The sequence below is a fragment of the Mesoplodon bidens genome, assembly GCF_964165515.1.
Source record: "Mesoplodon bidens genome assembly, chromosome: 14".
NCBI classification, from domain to species: domain Eukaryota; kingdom Metazoa; phylum Chordata; class Mammalia; order Artiodactyla; family Ziphiidae; genus Mesoplodon; species Mesoplodon bidens.
In genome coordinates this window covers 50,424,558-50,439,972 of record NC_138170.1, presented here as the reverse complement: position 1 = coordinate 50,439,972, position 15,415 = coordinate 50,424,558, and positions in this window count along the sequence as shown.

The following is a 15,415-nucleotide window of genomic DNA, read 5'->3' as shown; positions in this document are numbered from 1 at the left end:
TGGAGAAATATCTATTCTGGTCCTTTGCCCATTTTTGCATTGGGTTGTTTGGTTTTGGTTATTACATTTTAGGAGTTCTTTCTATATTCTGGATATTAATGCCTTATTAAATATATGATGTGCAAATATTTTCTCCCATTCTGTGGGTTGCTTTTTAGTACTCTGTTGATGGTTTCCTTTGGTCCACAAAAGTTTTTAATTTTGATGAAGTCCAAATTGTCTATTTTTTATTTTGTTGCCTATGTCTTTGCTGTCCTATTCAAGAAATCATTGCCAAATCCACTGTCTTAAAGCTTTTCACTTATGTTTTCTTCTAAGAGTTTTATAGTTCTAGCTCTTATGTTTACATTTAATCCATTTTGAGTTAATTTCATTTATGGTCTTAGATAAAGGCCCAACTTCATTCTTTTGCATGTGGAATCCAGTTTCCCCAGCACCATTTGCTCAATCCCTGATGTCTAAGATCCTGTATCAGTTAGGAATTTTGCTTAGCTTCAAGAAATAGAAACTGCAGTAACTTAAACACAGACATTTTTATTATTTCACATAGAAGAAGTCCATGGGTAGGCTGTGCTCAGCTACTAAGAAGTTTCCATGGGGATCTAGGCTTCTTCTATCTTTCTATTCCACCATGCATGACTCCCATTCTAGGTCCACTATGGCTGCTGGAACTCCAGCCAATATCTGTGAATTCCAGGCAGCAGGAAGGAGGAAGAGGGAGGGATAAAAGAGTACCACTTCCTTTAAGGAGCCTAAGTCCTGAACAATTCCTTAAAATCTCATTGGCCAGGTCTTTTTTTTTTTCTCCCAAAAGAGCAAAGTTTATTTCTCTGGTCACATTCCTTATAATGATGTACATTGCTACAAACTTCATTTCTTTGTTCTTTCTGTCTGTGTTCATTATAACAGTGTGCCTATATTGCTTATTATGTGTCAGGCATTCATCTTGACATTTATAAATATTCTGCTTAATCATCATAATAATTCTATAAGGGTAGGTACTATTATTTTTCTCACTGTGTCATTGGCCAGATCTTAATCACGCAGCTGCAAAGGAGTATGGGAAATACAGACTTTTCTCTGGGTACAGTGCCATCTCAAATAAAATCAGGACACTCTTACCAAGGAAAAAAGGGAGAAGGAATGCTGGCTTAAATATTTAGAAGCCTCTGCCTTGGGCACCTCATCCATCTGTAATTCTGTGGCAATTTGTCTCTTGGAGAAGAAAATGAGAAAATGGTTGCAAAGTGCTCAAAAAAATGCTTTGCTCAGGCTGTGTACTCAAAAAATGCTAGCTGGGGCTTCCCTGGTGGTGCAGTGGTTAAGAATCCTCCTGCCAATGCAGGGGACACAGGATCGATCCCTGGTCGGGGGAGATCCCACATGCTGCAGAGCAACTAAGCCCGTGCTCCACAACTACTGAGCCTGTGCTCTAGAGCCCGCAAGCCACAGCTACTGAGCCCGCGAGCCACAACTACTGAAGCCCGCATGCTTAGAGCCCGTGCTCTGCAACAAGAGAAGCCACCGCAATGAGAAGCCCGCACACCGCAACGAAGAGTAGCCCCCGCTCGCCGCAACTAGAGAAAGCCTGCATGCAGCAACAAAGACCCAATGCAGACAGAAATAAATAAATAAGTAAATTTATTATTTTTTTTAATGCTAACTCTTATTTTCTTTTATTATTCTCCGATCTCAGGCCTTTCCAATATCTATGCAGAACAGACAGTTCTCTGATTTGGAGGTGAAAACTGCCCCCCAGGTATCTTCCACACCAATGCCTTGAATATACCATTAGTGTTCTAAGTCTCTGTTTCTCTATTTAGGCCTTATTTTCAATCGAAAGGGGGTGAAGTAGGAGGGGCACAGGTAGCCTAAGGAATGACACACTCAGCCACTCTCAGCCTCAGTCTGTCTGATGCTTTTTTGCCAGGCTGCTGGCTGGGATCTGGGCTCCAGGGGAATTGGAGTCAGAAGGGGAGGGTCATACACAGCCCAGAGGATACCAGATGAGTGTGACACTGTGGTGAGGATGGAAAGTGTAGGAAAGGGGCTGGATGGCTGCCTTTAAGTATGTGCAGAGGTGAGGGCATTTAAAGGTGGTGGAGGACGTGCTTTGCCCCTCTCTGCTCCTCCTGGGCTTATGTGGACACACTGTCAGGCACAGCCCGGTTAATTCCAGTGAAACAGGGCAGGATGGGAAGGCCTGGAATCTGAACCAAAACCACCCTTCAGGTGTGTGGAGGTGCTGCAGAACCCAGAGAGAGTGCCAGAAGACGTAGCCAAGCCCAGACACGGGTCGGCAGTATGGTTACAGAGACCTGAGTTCCTTCAGGCCGTCTCCAGAGTGATTGGTGAGAGAGAGGAGGCCGCAGACAGCGCCATGCTGGGCTGCAAAAGTCCTTCCTGGGAAGACTGTTCGGACCCCTATCCTTGGGGCAAGGTGTCAGCAGGTACACACTGCCAGGGAGAGGAGTGGTGCTGGAGCTGGCCACGTCAGAAACCGGGCCACATGGGGCCCATTTAGTAGCAGAAAAGGGAACAAAAGTCAACTCCAGGAGCTGTGATATTCAGAACATTGAATCACAGTATAGCCAGACTCCCACCAGTCAGGGCAGACACAGGCCTCAGAACTGGGCAGGGTCCTGGAAGCCTCCTACTGGGCCAAGGGCCAGCCCTTTATCTTGTGGATCATGGGAAGGTCCTGGGGGCTGTGGCACAGGGGCTGGGGGGCTGGGTTGGCAGAGGGCACTCAGGGGATGTGTGGCTGCAGTTCATTACTCATTGATATTAACATATTTCAGTAGTTTAACCACTGGTACAACTGAAACCATTTATTAATCAGCCTTGACCCCAAGGGGACAATAAGTCTTGACTTTCCTACAGTCTAGGGTCAGTGGGATGGACTTGTTCAGAGCTGAAAGGACGGTGGGCTCCATATACACACTCAGGCACGCACTCACCCCATTTTATTGGACCCCTCAGTGTAGGGGTCCTGGGTGGACCTTTGGATTTCTGTCTTGGCTGAATCAGCACTCTGACTGGGGCCCAGGGACAGGTGTTCAGGTACCTGGGGCTGGTATTAGCTGGAGATACGTGAGCCAGAGGCAAGCAAAGGTCAGATTCTGAGGTAAGGTCAGCCTGCAGGGTCAGCTTCCGGGGTGAAGACAGAGAGCACGAACAGGACCTGGGACAGAGCCAACAGCAGGGGACAGGCACCAGGGCCCGGGGACCTCCTGGTGGTGTGCAGGGGGTGACGCCTGTGGCCACGTCTGGGGTGAGGGAGCTGTTTAGGCCTGACCTCTTGTTGGTGCTGCCAGACCCCAGGGGAGAGCTAGGAAGAGGCCACAAGAGTCCATGCTGGCCAAGTCAAAGGCAACCCGTTCCGCACAGTGGTGAGCAAACACGGCACTCCCCAGTTAGAAGCATAAATAACTGCCAGACAGGGTCAATGGCAGCAGATTCTTGATGGATGATTGGGTGACAGTCAGGAATAACTTCAGGAAGACTTAGATTCAAGGGGACAGGGTGGAAAGAGAATCTATATGGGACACAGGGGCTCCAGTTTCCTCTCTAAGCTCTGCCATTAACAGGCTGTGTGACCTCAGGTGAGTCACTGCCCAGCTCAGGGCCACATTTCCTCTACCCGCAGAATGTGGGCTTTGGCTTTGACCTCACAAGGATCTCAGGGGGAGAGATCATGATCAGAGGAAGAACCAACCCTGAGTGAGTTGAGGACCAGCCAGGGACTGCTCAGAGTATATCACAGTGGGATTTAGCTTTGACATCTGGGAAGACTCCTGAAATTCCCAATCCAGAAAATGCAGTGGGGCAAATGTTGTTCAAAACTTGGCCTGCTTCCAGTGATGCTCAGATCTCAGACACACATCAAGTCCAGAAGCAAGAGGCAGAATTATCTTGAAACTAAAGAAGCTTCAGCCTCCTCCACTTGCAAGGGCCCCTTTCAAGATCTTGGAGAGGCCCAGGCCATAAGTTCACATTTTTTTCCTTACGGAGCGTATCCCCAAATTGTATAAGGTTTAAGCCCCACAAAACCTGGCCCCAGCCCTGTCAGTTGCCCTGGGATTTGGAGCCATTATTATGGCAGGTGGAGTACGCTGACAAGTACCCATCCTAATCAGATGGGCAAGGCTCAGCAGCAGACAGCAGGTGGCCACACCCTTGGTGGCTTGACATGACTTATTCACCTGTGTCTGACAAAACAAAAAAAAATACCATACACACCTATCCCACTTTCACCTTCATTATCACATTCAATCTTCCCCACAAGCCTGACCAGTCTTATCACCTCTGATTTAGATGATGAAACTGAGGCTCAGAGAAGCTAAGTTTGCAAGGCTGGCTGGAGAAAGAAGCAGGATGCAAACCCAGGACTTTCTTAGGACCAGTCCAGGGCTCTTCAGTTTTCCAATTCAGGACCAGACACAGTCATCCTAAAGCATAGCATAAAGACATTCACCCCAAATCTGCCTGGAGAGGCTGCCAGTGGCACAAACGTCTCCACCTTGGTTCTGGGGACAAAGGAGGCACACGTGGGGATAAAGCACATAACATGACTTAGAATCATAGGACCATAACAGTTCAAGAACTTTGGGAAGAAGAGGGGTTTTTGATTTTCCCCTATGTTCTTCCTGAACTTTGCATTCCTACTCAAAACACAAGTCATTTGGATCAGCTATATTTATACTAAATATAAGCACAAATGTTCAACCATGGTATAGTTTAGTTGGCAATAATTTCTCTACAATATCAAGCCTGCAAACAACTAGAATTTTAGGGGCCCAACATAAACACACATACACACAAGCATACACATGCCTCCCTGTGACAACTCTAGTCTCTCAAAGCCACACACCACATCAATAAAAGACAAAAACCACATGATCATCTCAATAGATGCATAAAAAGCATTTGATAAAATTCAACATCCATCATGATAAAAACCCTTACAAAAGTGGATATAGAGGGAACATATCTCAACATAATGAAAGCTATTTATGACAAACCCACAGCCAATATAATACTCAATAGTGAAAAGCTGAAAGCCTTCCCGCTAAAGTCTGGAACAAGATAAGGATGCCCACTCTCACCACTTATATTCAACATAGTATTGGAAGACATAGCCACAGCAATCAGACAAGAAAAAGAAATAAAAGATATTCAAATTGGTACGGAAGAGGTAACATTGTCATTATATGCAGATGACATGATACTATATATAGAAAACCCTAAAGACTCCACACCAAAACTACTAGAATGGGTAGACGAATTCAGCAAGGGAGCAGGACCATACAGAACTCAGTTGCATTTCTTTACACTAACAATGAAATATCAGAAGGGGAATGTAAACGAACAATCCCTTTTAAAATCACATTTTAAAAAAGGAAAATACTTATGAATAAACCTCACCAAGAAGGTGAAAGACTTTTACCCTGAGAACTACAAAACGTTAGTAAAGGAAACTGAAGATGATTCAAGGAAATGGAAAGATATCTCCTCCTCAAACCACAACTTTGTGGGAGAGGGAGGTCCAGCCTCCACCCCACATGTGAGCCAGATCTTTAGACTTGGTTTGGTCTAGTGCAATATCCCCACCCAGGAAACCTCACGACCAGACCCACCAACCGAAACAGTTGGCAAGGAAAACAGCTGCAGAATGAGTTGCCCAGATTCCTCCAGTTGCTTTATTCTAATGAGGCTGCCTGGGACCCCAGCCTAAATAGGGCCCAGTCTCAGGGGCACTTGAGAAACTATGCATGTGACACCTCTAGGGCAGGATTCCAAACCTAGGGAGCTTGCCGAGGAGCAGTTTGGAGGAACCGTGTTGACCTTTTTGACCTCACCTCAGAAGGTGGTGTCTACATTCTCAACCCAGAGCACCCCAACAGACTGGGATTCATTGGAAGGCAGCTTTGAATGTTCCTACAACTTTCTGGCTTTAAAAAGGGAACCCCTCTCCATTCTCCTGTAATTTGGCAAAATGGGATCTCTTCCAGCCCCTTTACATATTCCAATCTAGTTCTTTCCTTTTTTCTGATGGGTGACTCTAAACCCTTCCTACTCTATCCTCAGTGGATTTTCCTCCCTCTGTCTAATCCCTGCTCATTCCTCTGGCTCTTCTGCTAACAGGTGAAATCTGCTCTTTTGAGGTGTCACAGCCAGGATTTAGGGTTTGTGTTGAGAGACATAGAGGGAAATTCCCAGCTAATTCCATTGAAATGGCCCTTTATCTTATGGCTTATGTAGCAGTCAGCCTCCAAGGTGGCCATACAATGGTTCCGCCCCTGACATTCACACCCTTGTATAGTCCCTTCCCACCATGGGCTGACCTGTGTGGTCAACAGGGCATTGTGGACATGATGGAATGTAACTTCAGAAGCTAGGTCATAAAAGACGTTGCAGCCTTCACCTAGAATAACTACTAGAATAATTTGGCAGAGTTCCAAACAGGTCTCTGTCCTCTGTCCTCTGGGATCACTTGCTCTGGCAGAAGCCAGCTGCTGTGTTGTGAGGACACTCAAGCTGCCCTATGGAGAGGTCCATGCGGTAATGAATTGAGGCTTTCTGCTAACAGCCAGCATGAACTTGCCACCCATGTGAGAGAGCCAACGTGGAAGTGGATCCTCTAGCCCCCATCATGGCTTCAGATGACTGCAGCCCTGACTGACATCTTGATCCTGCAACCTTATGAGAGACCCAGTGCCAGAACTACCCAGCTACGCTACTCCCAAAGTCCTGGCCAACAGAAAATGTGAGATAATAAGTGTTTACTGTTTTATTATTATTATTATTAGTGTTTACTGTGTAAAATCAGTAAGTTTGGGGGTAATCTGTTACACAGCATTAGATAACTAATACAGTTAATAATATTATACACCAAAGCAAAAGGGGACAGGGTACAGCGGACTGTTTGGAACTCTGCCAAATTATGCTCGTTCTGGTGGGATGCCCAGGCCTCAATGGTCCCAGTGATGGGCACGTGACCCCTGCTTGGCACATTGTACTCTGTCTCCTTGGCTCCTTTCTAACTGAAGCATCTGGAAGTCTGAGTTGAACTTCTTCTTTCTCTTGCAAATGAAAGAGTCGTGAGATAAGAGGATCTCACATGGAGAAAAGCCACACAAAGTAGAAATATGAGGAGAGCGTTCAAGGGCTCTGTACTTCAGCTCAATCAAAGAGTAACAAGGAAAAATTACCTAGTAACAGGAATGTGCATTTCCTTAACTATTTTTGGTATGAATTCCTATGCCCTACTCTTTTTTTTTTTTTTTTTTTTTTTTTTTTGCGGTACGTGGGCCTCTCACTGTTGTGGCCTCTCCCGTTGCAAAGCACAGGCTCCGGACGCGCAGGCTCAGCGGCCATGGCTCACGGGCCCAGCCACTCCGCGGCATGTGGGATCTTCCCAGACCGGGGCACGAACCTGCATCCCCTGCATCGGCAGGCGGACTCTCAACCACCGTGCCACCAGGGAAGCCCTGCCCTACTCTTTTGATGGGAGAGAGTGACACTATTTGCTTTCACCTATTTAATTAAATGGATCAAACTCCGTATTGGATTTTATGGAGCTGCATTTTTTTCTCCTACAATTAAGGAAAAGAGGAAAAAGTTTGTCTCCATGTTCTGCGTATGGAAATAGATAGCTAAGGGGGGCAGGGGCGCAAGAGTTGGAGAAAGTATGGTCCCTCTCTTTCAATAACTTACGTCTAAATAGACAATCACCTGTACTGGGAAGAAATGCTACAATTGCTAGGGCACAAGGCACAAGCGGTCACAGCTTCTGAAGTCATCTGGCCAGACCTTCCAATCTGAGTCTGAAATAAACTCTGGCTGTAAACTTCTAGGGGAGGAATGCTGTAAAACCCACATTTGCCAGAAACTTCTTAAATAAGTTGCCATTGCCATGTTACTGAATGTTGAAAACCATGGTAGCATTCGAATATTTAGAAATATTTAGCAGAAAACTCATGGTACTAGTGAATGGTTTTGATTTGTTTTTGTTTTTTTTTTTTACAGTATTTCTTTTTCCTTTTTGAAAAAATTGAGATATAATTTACATACTATAAAACTCACTCTTTGGGCTTCCCTGGTGGTGCAGTGGTTGAGAGTCTGCCTGCTGATGCAGGGGACACGGGTTCGTGCCCCGGTCCGCGAGGATCCCACATGCTGCAGAGCAGCTAGGCCCGTAAGCCATGGTGGCTGAGCCTGCGTGTCCGGAGCCTGTGCTCCACAACGGGAGAGGCCACAGCAGTGAGAGGCCTGCATACCGCAAAAAAAAAAAAAAAAAAAAAAAAAAAAAAAAGTACTATTATAGCTAAAGATACCTATTTTTAATTTGTCATGTATTTAAATTATTCTGGCCTTCTATTGCCCTGGTAATTGTGAAATGACAATGACACACTTGCAAACTTTCCCAACTGCAATGATAACGATAAAAAATTCTTTTATGTAAAGAAAACAAAACCAAAAACCTGTACCTGCTAGAAGTCACTTCCATCCCTCCCTCCCTCCCTCCCCTCAGCCCCTGGCAACTGTTAATCTACTTTCTGTCTCTACAGATTTTTCTATTCTGGACATTTCATATAAATGGAATCATACAATATGTGGTGTTTTCTGACTGGCTCCTTTCATATAACATGTTTTCAAGGTCCATCCATGTTGTAGGAGGGATTAGTACTTCGTTTCTTTTTGTTGCTGAACAAGATTTCCGTTACATGGATATACTACATTGTGTTATCCATTCATCAGCTGATGGACACTTGGGTTGTTTGCAGTGAACAGTTTTGAGGGAAGCCTGATCTACGTTGAGTTCAAAATGATTATAAATGCTATTTCCTGTCCCCTCTCTCCTTGCCATAGAACTCCCCCAGGAAGTGGTATACTCTGTTGCTGCAGTGCAATGTTCAACACATATATTGTGTTCTGTAAGCATGAAATCAGCTACATAGCTCTGCACTGATCACAGGAAGTCCCACGTCATGAAATTCCCCCGCTGGGCATTTTTCTTGGTGTTCAGCCAGTGTAGCTATTATTGCAATCCTACCCCAGTGAGCTTGTGAGAATTCCCTCCCAGCCCTGGGTCCTGCAGAGAAAGCCCTTGGCAACCTCCCATTTCCAAGCTTATTGATAGCAGATGTTTTGAACCCAGTTTTGAAAGCAAATGTTTTGAAAGCAAATGATTGCCCTGCCCCAGCCTAGAGATGAAGTAGATGACCATCCTTGATTGGCTACATGTGGAGAGGAAGCAGAGTTGTGCGTGAGAAGGAGAGCAAAGATGATGACCAGGAAGGAGTTCTTTTAAGAAGCCACATTACTCATTCAGTCTGTAAGTATTCAGCCCTTCTGTGGTCCTGTCCCTGCACAAGGCACTGTTGGGGAGAGCACGTATCACTTCCTTTGAAAGACTTTATGACCTGGATAGGGAGGCTATGAAATATCTCAGTAAAAGATGACCAAAAAGCCCCAGCTTCTATAATATAGACAGGAAAACTGCTTTGCACACACACAGAAAAGAAGTGAATATTATGCCAGCGAACAAAAAGTCTGAACCCTTGAAAGGGAAGATAACTGCTAATAAGAGAAGTATAAAGAAACTACACCTCTGCTTCATTTACTAGGTGATTATTAAGAAACTAGAAAAAGCTGGGTATGCCATTTATTAAGCTATTACCTCTGAGCTCCCCACCCAGCCCTTATACTCCACCTGTGATGCTGGCTGGGCTGTATACAGGCACTTTTCTTCTTCCCCATCTGCTTCTGATCGCCTCTACTAGTAGCGGGTCATTGCCGGCACCTGCAAGGCTGGAGCAGGGACATGGGATTTGCTCCTTCCTGTTTGCTACCTGTTCCTGACAGCGTCACCCCAGCAATGCATCTTCACCTGGCAGTGGCAGTTCCTTCCAGGGAGCAGCAGAGTCACCTTCATTGCACTCCCCTCAGAGGCACTGGCAGGGTTTGGACTGCAGCCCCTCCTCAGAGGCTAAGTTCCAGCTCCATAGAACCCCTCATCCATGTTCTACGTTTTAGTAATCCCAACCTCTTTGCTCCGTCCCCTCAGCCTAGCGTTGGCAGGAGCTCCCCACAGTTCTTACATCTGTGATTAGTTGGTATTTTCTTTTTGCCTTGTCAGTTACCTTTTTTTTTTTTTTTTTTTTTTAAATATTTATTTATTTATTTATTTATGGCTGTGTTGGATCTTCGTTTCTGTGCGAGAGCTTTCTCTAGTTGTGGCAAGCGGGGACCACTCTTCATCGCGGTGCGCGGGCCTCTCACTGTTGTGGCGCACAAGCTCCAGACGCGCAGGCTCAGTAGTTGTGGCACACAGGCCTAGTTGCTCCGCGGCATGTGGGATCTTCCCAGACCAGGGCTCGAACCCGTGTCCCCTGCGTTGGCAGGCAGACTCTCAGCCACTGCGCCACCAGGGAAGCCCGTCAGTTACCTTTTTACAACTAGTCAACAATGATTTATTCTGAACTCTGTTGAAATAAATGGGATGTTTTCCATCTCCCGATGACCTCTGAAACCTGACTGAGTGGAACCAGAGAAGCTGAGACAGATGCTTTTGACCAGGGATGATAATTTGTCTAATCCATATAACCAGTATCAAAAAATTAAAAAGTCCAAATTAATTCGGCTTTCCAAAGAAAACAAAAAAATAACCCCAAATCTTACCTAAAATGAGATATACATTTACATTACACTCCACATTGTGGTAAAATCAGGATGAAGCAAAGCATACAGCTGTTTTTAAACCAGAACTATCAAATCAGTCTTATCTGTTCAAGGATTCACCTCTATTAAGAGTATTGGTGGTGGGCTTCCCTGGTGGCGCAGTGGTTGAGAGTCCACCTGCTGATGCAGGGGACACGGGTTCGTGCCCCGGTCCAGGAGGATGCCACATGCCGCAGAGCGGCTGGGCCCGTGAGCCATGGCCGCTGGGGCTGCGCGTCCGGAGCCTGTGCTCCGCAACGGGAGAGGCCACAACAGTGAGAGGCCCGCGTACCGCAAAAAAAAAAAAAAAAAAAAAATAGTATTGGTGAATGTGGATCCTGATATAATTCTGCATTCATGTATCAAATATTTAAAATACTTCATAGAAGTTTTCCTTAGTACTTTTTAAATGACTGTGTATTGACTATATGTTCTAATTTTCTGTATTAATATTCAAAATGCTTTGGCACTTGAGGCCTTGAATCTAGACAGACTGCCCCTCCCAGGACTAGCTAATTCCTAGAGAGCAAACACCCCCTCCTGCATTCACACCTTTGATATACAAATCAACCAGTCCAGAGCCCACACCCCCAACCATCTCTTTTATTCAATTGTCACACACCTAGTCAATATTCCCCTGGCACTAAGTCACCTCAGGGTTAGATATCAGACAACTAGGGACCACCTCTACAGCCCAGAGCCCACCAAAGTTGTTTATCTAATACTAAGCTTACTCGACATACCTACCCTGTTTCGCCCATTCCTTCCCATGAAAACCCCAATGAAGGCTCTGGGTCATGCTTCCTCCCTTCTGTCTCCTAATGGAGCCTGGGGCTTCCCCACATGGCCCTGCATGTCATGCCCTGCCTCTAGCTTCTGTGAGTATAAACTTCTACCCATGACAATCATTGCCATGTTTGCCCGTCTTACCATACTTGATTGAAGCAAATCCTCAGTGCATTTTTAGAACAGACTGCTAATTGTTAGCTTGATACCTATTTGCATTTCTTTTCCTTCTCTTAAGATCCCTATAATGAGTACAAATGACAGAGTCCTATCATCTGTTATCCCAGCTTCCCCTAAGGAAGCCAACTACAGATATACAGGGCTACAATTACAAACAGATGGTCATAAATGGTCAATTCCTTTTCCTCTGTGGGGAGGGGCAAAGGTTTTTCTCATTTACAGATGCACAAACAAGAACTACAAGTGTCAGTACTACAACTTCAGCCATGGGTCAAACACAAATACCGACACTGACACATATGCATTCAGGAAAAAACAAACAAAAATAAACTGCAGGTAAACAACCCTGAAAGTGCAGAGCTGGACAAAAAGAAAGCTGTAGGCTACTACCTTCTCCCCATCCACTCTGGGGATCTTTCATGGTTCCATCCCACAAAATTCCTTAAACAAAGAAATGTTGACAGAAGCCTGCAAGCCCAGGTCTCCACCTCACCTTTGGAAGCTTCCACAGACTTTCCAGCACAAGCCATGGTACCACAGACCCTTACCCAGGCTTCTGTTAGGGAACCATTGACTGGAACCGCCTGCCTTGGCCAGGCACGATGATAACCACTTGCCTGAGTTGTCTCACACAGGAGGTCCTGACAAAGACCACGATGCTGCCACAGAAAACTAACCAGGAGAATTCCGGAAGGGCCGAAAGGAGGGAGGACACGCCAGCCCATAGTATATCTTGTAAAACTAACCTGGGGGCTTCCCTGGTGGCGCAGTGGTTGAGGGTCCGCCTGCCGATGCAGGGGACGCGGGTTCGTGCCCCGGTCCTGGAGGATCCTGCATGCCGCGGAGCGGCTGGGCCCGTGAGCCATGGCCGCTGAGCCTGCGCGTCCGGAGCCTGTGCTCCGCAGCGGGAGAGGCCACGACAGTGAGAGGCCCGCGTACAGCAAAAAAAAAAAAAAAAAAAAAAAAACTAACCTGGAAGCATTCAGCAGAGGCCAAAAGGAGGAGGGAGAAGACCATATGTCCTGCCAACCTCCCAGAAACTCTCAGGAATTCATCTTGGCTGAGAGATGAACACGCCACCAGGAAGAACCCTGAGTCAGATGGCCAGAGACAACCCAGGAACTTACCCCATTACCATAAAATCTGAGACTGTGAGCCACGTGGCAGAGCAGTTCTCCCGGGCTCCCTTACCCTCCTGCTCTCTGCCCGGTAACCTTTCCCAGTAAAGCCTTTTGCTCTGTCAGTACGTGTGTCTCCTTGGACAATTCATTTCTGAGTGTGAGACAAGAGCCCATTTTGGGCCCTGGAAGGGGTCCCCCTTCCTGCAACACTTCCAGCCTCTAAGCTGGAAGATAGGCATTTAACCTCCAACCTCGTCTACCAGGGCTTTTCTCTGATCAGCACTTCTGGGGCCCAGACCTTTCAAATTCTCCTCTGAAAGCCAATAGCTAGGTCCTACAAGTTTCCAGTGGGCAGATACACGTGACTTTGAAAACCACATTTTCTGTTTCTAATTTTTGAAAGACAGACATCTTAACCACAACAGACAGATAGGTATGATCATCAGACTTGGATGCATAAGAGCTATGAAAATGAGTCAAATATGCCATATCCTGGCAAAAATTCGCTGGTTGGTTAAAGCAACTCTGACACAAGAATGCTGGGGAGGAACAAAGGATCTCAAAATTATATTTTCTGTGGGTTCTTCATCTTAGGGGCTGCTCTCTACTTTAGGGAGTTCTTGGGAGGCAATAGGACCTCCCAAAACTGTGAAATTGTTAAAATAACAATAACAATCAATTGTTCATCAAATGCAGTTATATTTCTTCAGAGAACCTGCTGACCCTCAGCTGGGCCTATTAGGGCATATTCTCATATGATATTAAAGGTCACACAAATATCTCTCTGCTTTATTTCCAAGTTTTGTATTATTTTTTCCTGAACAAAACTTCCTTTCTGGAGAGTAGAAGCAGCAACCACAAGGAAAAGCAAGTTCAAATGCTGGATTTTCTGGTTCCTCAGAAATGAGAAAATATTAGCAGAAACATTAATAACATAGATGCTAAAAGTGTTCACAGGCTTTGAGTTCAAAATTCCACCTCTAAGAGCTTATTCTATGGAAGTATTCGGAGCTACTTGTGCCTGAAGCTTCATGCCCAAAGATGTTTATCTCAGTGCCTTTGACCATAAAGAAAAACTGGGGACAGCCTATAGGGTTCAGTGATGATATGTAGTAGAAGGTTTCGACTCCTTCAACAGGTTCAGTTTTATCCTGACCCTACTCCTTACCGACTGACTATGTGCCCTCAACTCCTAGCATTTACTTCCTGGTCTATAAAATCAGGACTAACAATGGCCAGGCTTGGATTACCCAATATACAGATATGTTCAGGCACTGGTAAAGCAGGGGCACCAGAGACAATGCTTTCGAAAAAAATTTCATGTTTGATAGAAAGGGAAAAAGCGCACTCAAATACTCAGAATAGGAAATGTACACTTTCTTACACTGATTTTGTGTTTTGTTTTTTAGTTTATGAATAATCTTTTTTTTTTTAAGAAGATGTTGGGGGTAGGAGTTTATTAATTAATTAATTTATTTTTGCTGTGTTGGGTCTTCGCCTCTGTGTGAGGGCTTTCTCTAGTTGTGGCAAGCGGGGGCCACTCTTCATTGCGGTGCGCGGGCCTCTCACTATCGCAGCCTTTCTTGTTGCGGAGCACAGGCTCCAGACGCGCAGGCTCAGTAGTTGTGGCTCACGGGCCTAGTTGCTCCGCGGCGTGTGCGATCCTCCCAGACTAGGGCTCGAACCCGTGTCCCCTGCATTAGCAGGCAGATTCTCAACCACTGCGCCACCAGGGAAGCCCCTATGAATAATCTTTATTTAGGTTATCTTAGGCTCAAATTTTGGGAGTCTGCGAATTAAACTGACAAAAGACAGATTAGCAAGAGAAAAGATGGATTTTAATCACGTTTGTATGGGAGTTCACAAAGAAGTGTGGTTCAAAGAAGCAATTAGAATTTGGGGCTTATATACCAACTGTCAACGAAAAAATTAATCAGTCGATCTAAGAAATAAATGAAAAATTTTATTTGAACCAAACTGAGAATTATAACCCAGGTACAGCCTCTCAGAAAGCTCTGAGAACTGCTCCACCCATTAGAGGTCGAAGCACAGTTATATACTTTTTTGAGACAGAGGACCGTGCCCCAAATGACATATTATTGACAGTTTACACAATCCAGATCTACACCTCCAAGAGTAGTGGGTCATGGGTCATGTGTCCCCTTACAAGATTAAGAAGGTTATCTCCTAAAAAACTGTGACTCTTGATGAGATTAAGAAGGAATGTTATATATACACTACCAAATGTAAAATACATAGTTAGCAGGAAGCAGCGCATAGCACAGGGAGATCAGCTCGGTGCTTTGTGACCACCTAGAGGGGTGGGATAGGGAGGGTGGGAGGGAGACGCAAGAGGGAGGGGATGTGGGGATATATGTATACGTATAGCTGATTCACTTTGTTATACAGCAGAAACTAACACAACAATGTAAAGCAATTATACTCCAATAAAGATGTTTTAAAAAAAACACTTTTATACAGTAAAAAAAATAAAAAATTTTAAAAATAAGAAGGAATGTTATTTCCTAAGGAGGTCTGGTTAATGCAGATGCACAGTATATACTACAGGGGAGGGAGGAGCCCCAAACGGGCCAAGAAAAATT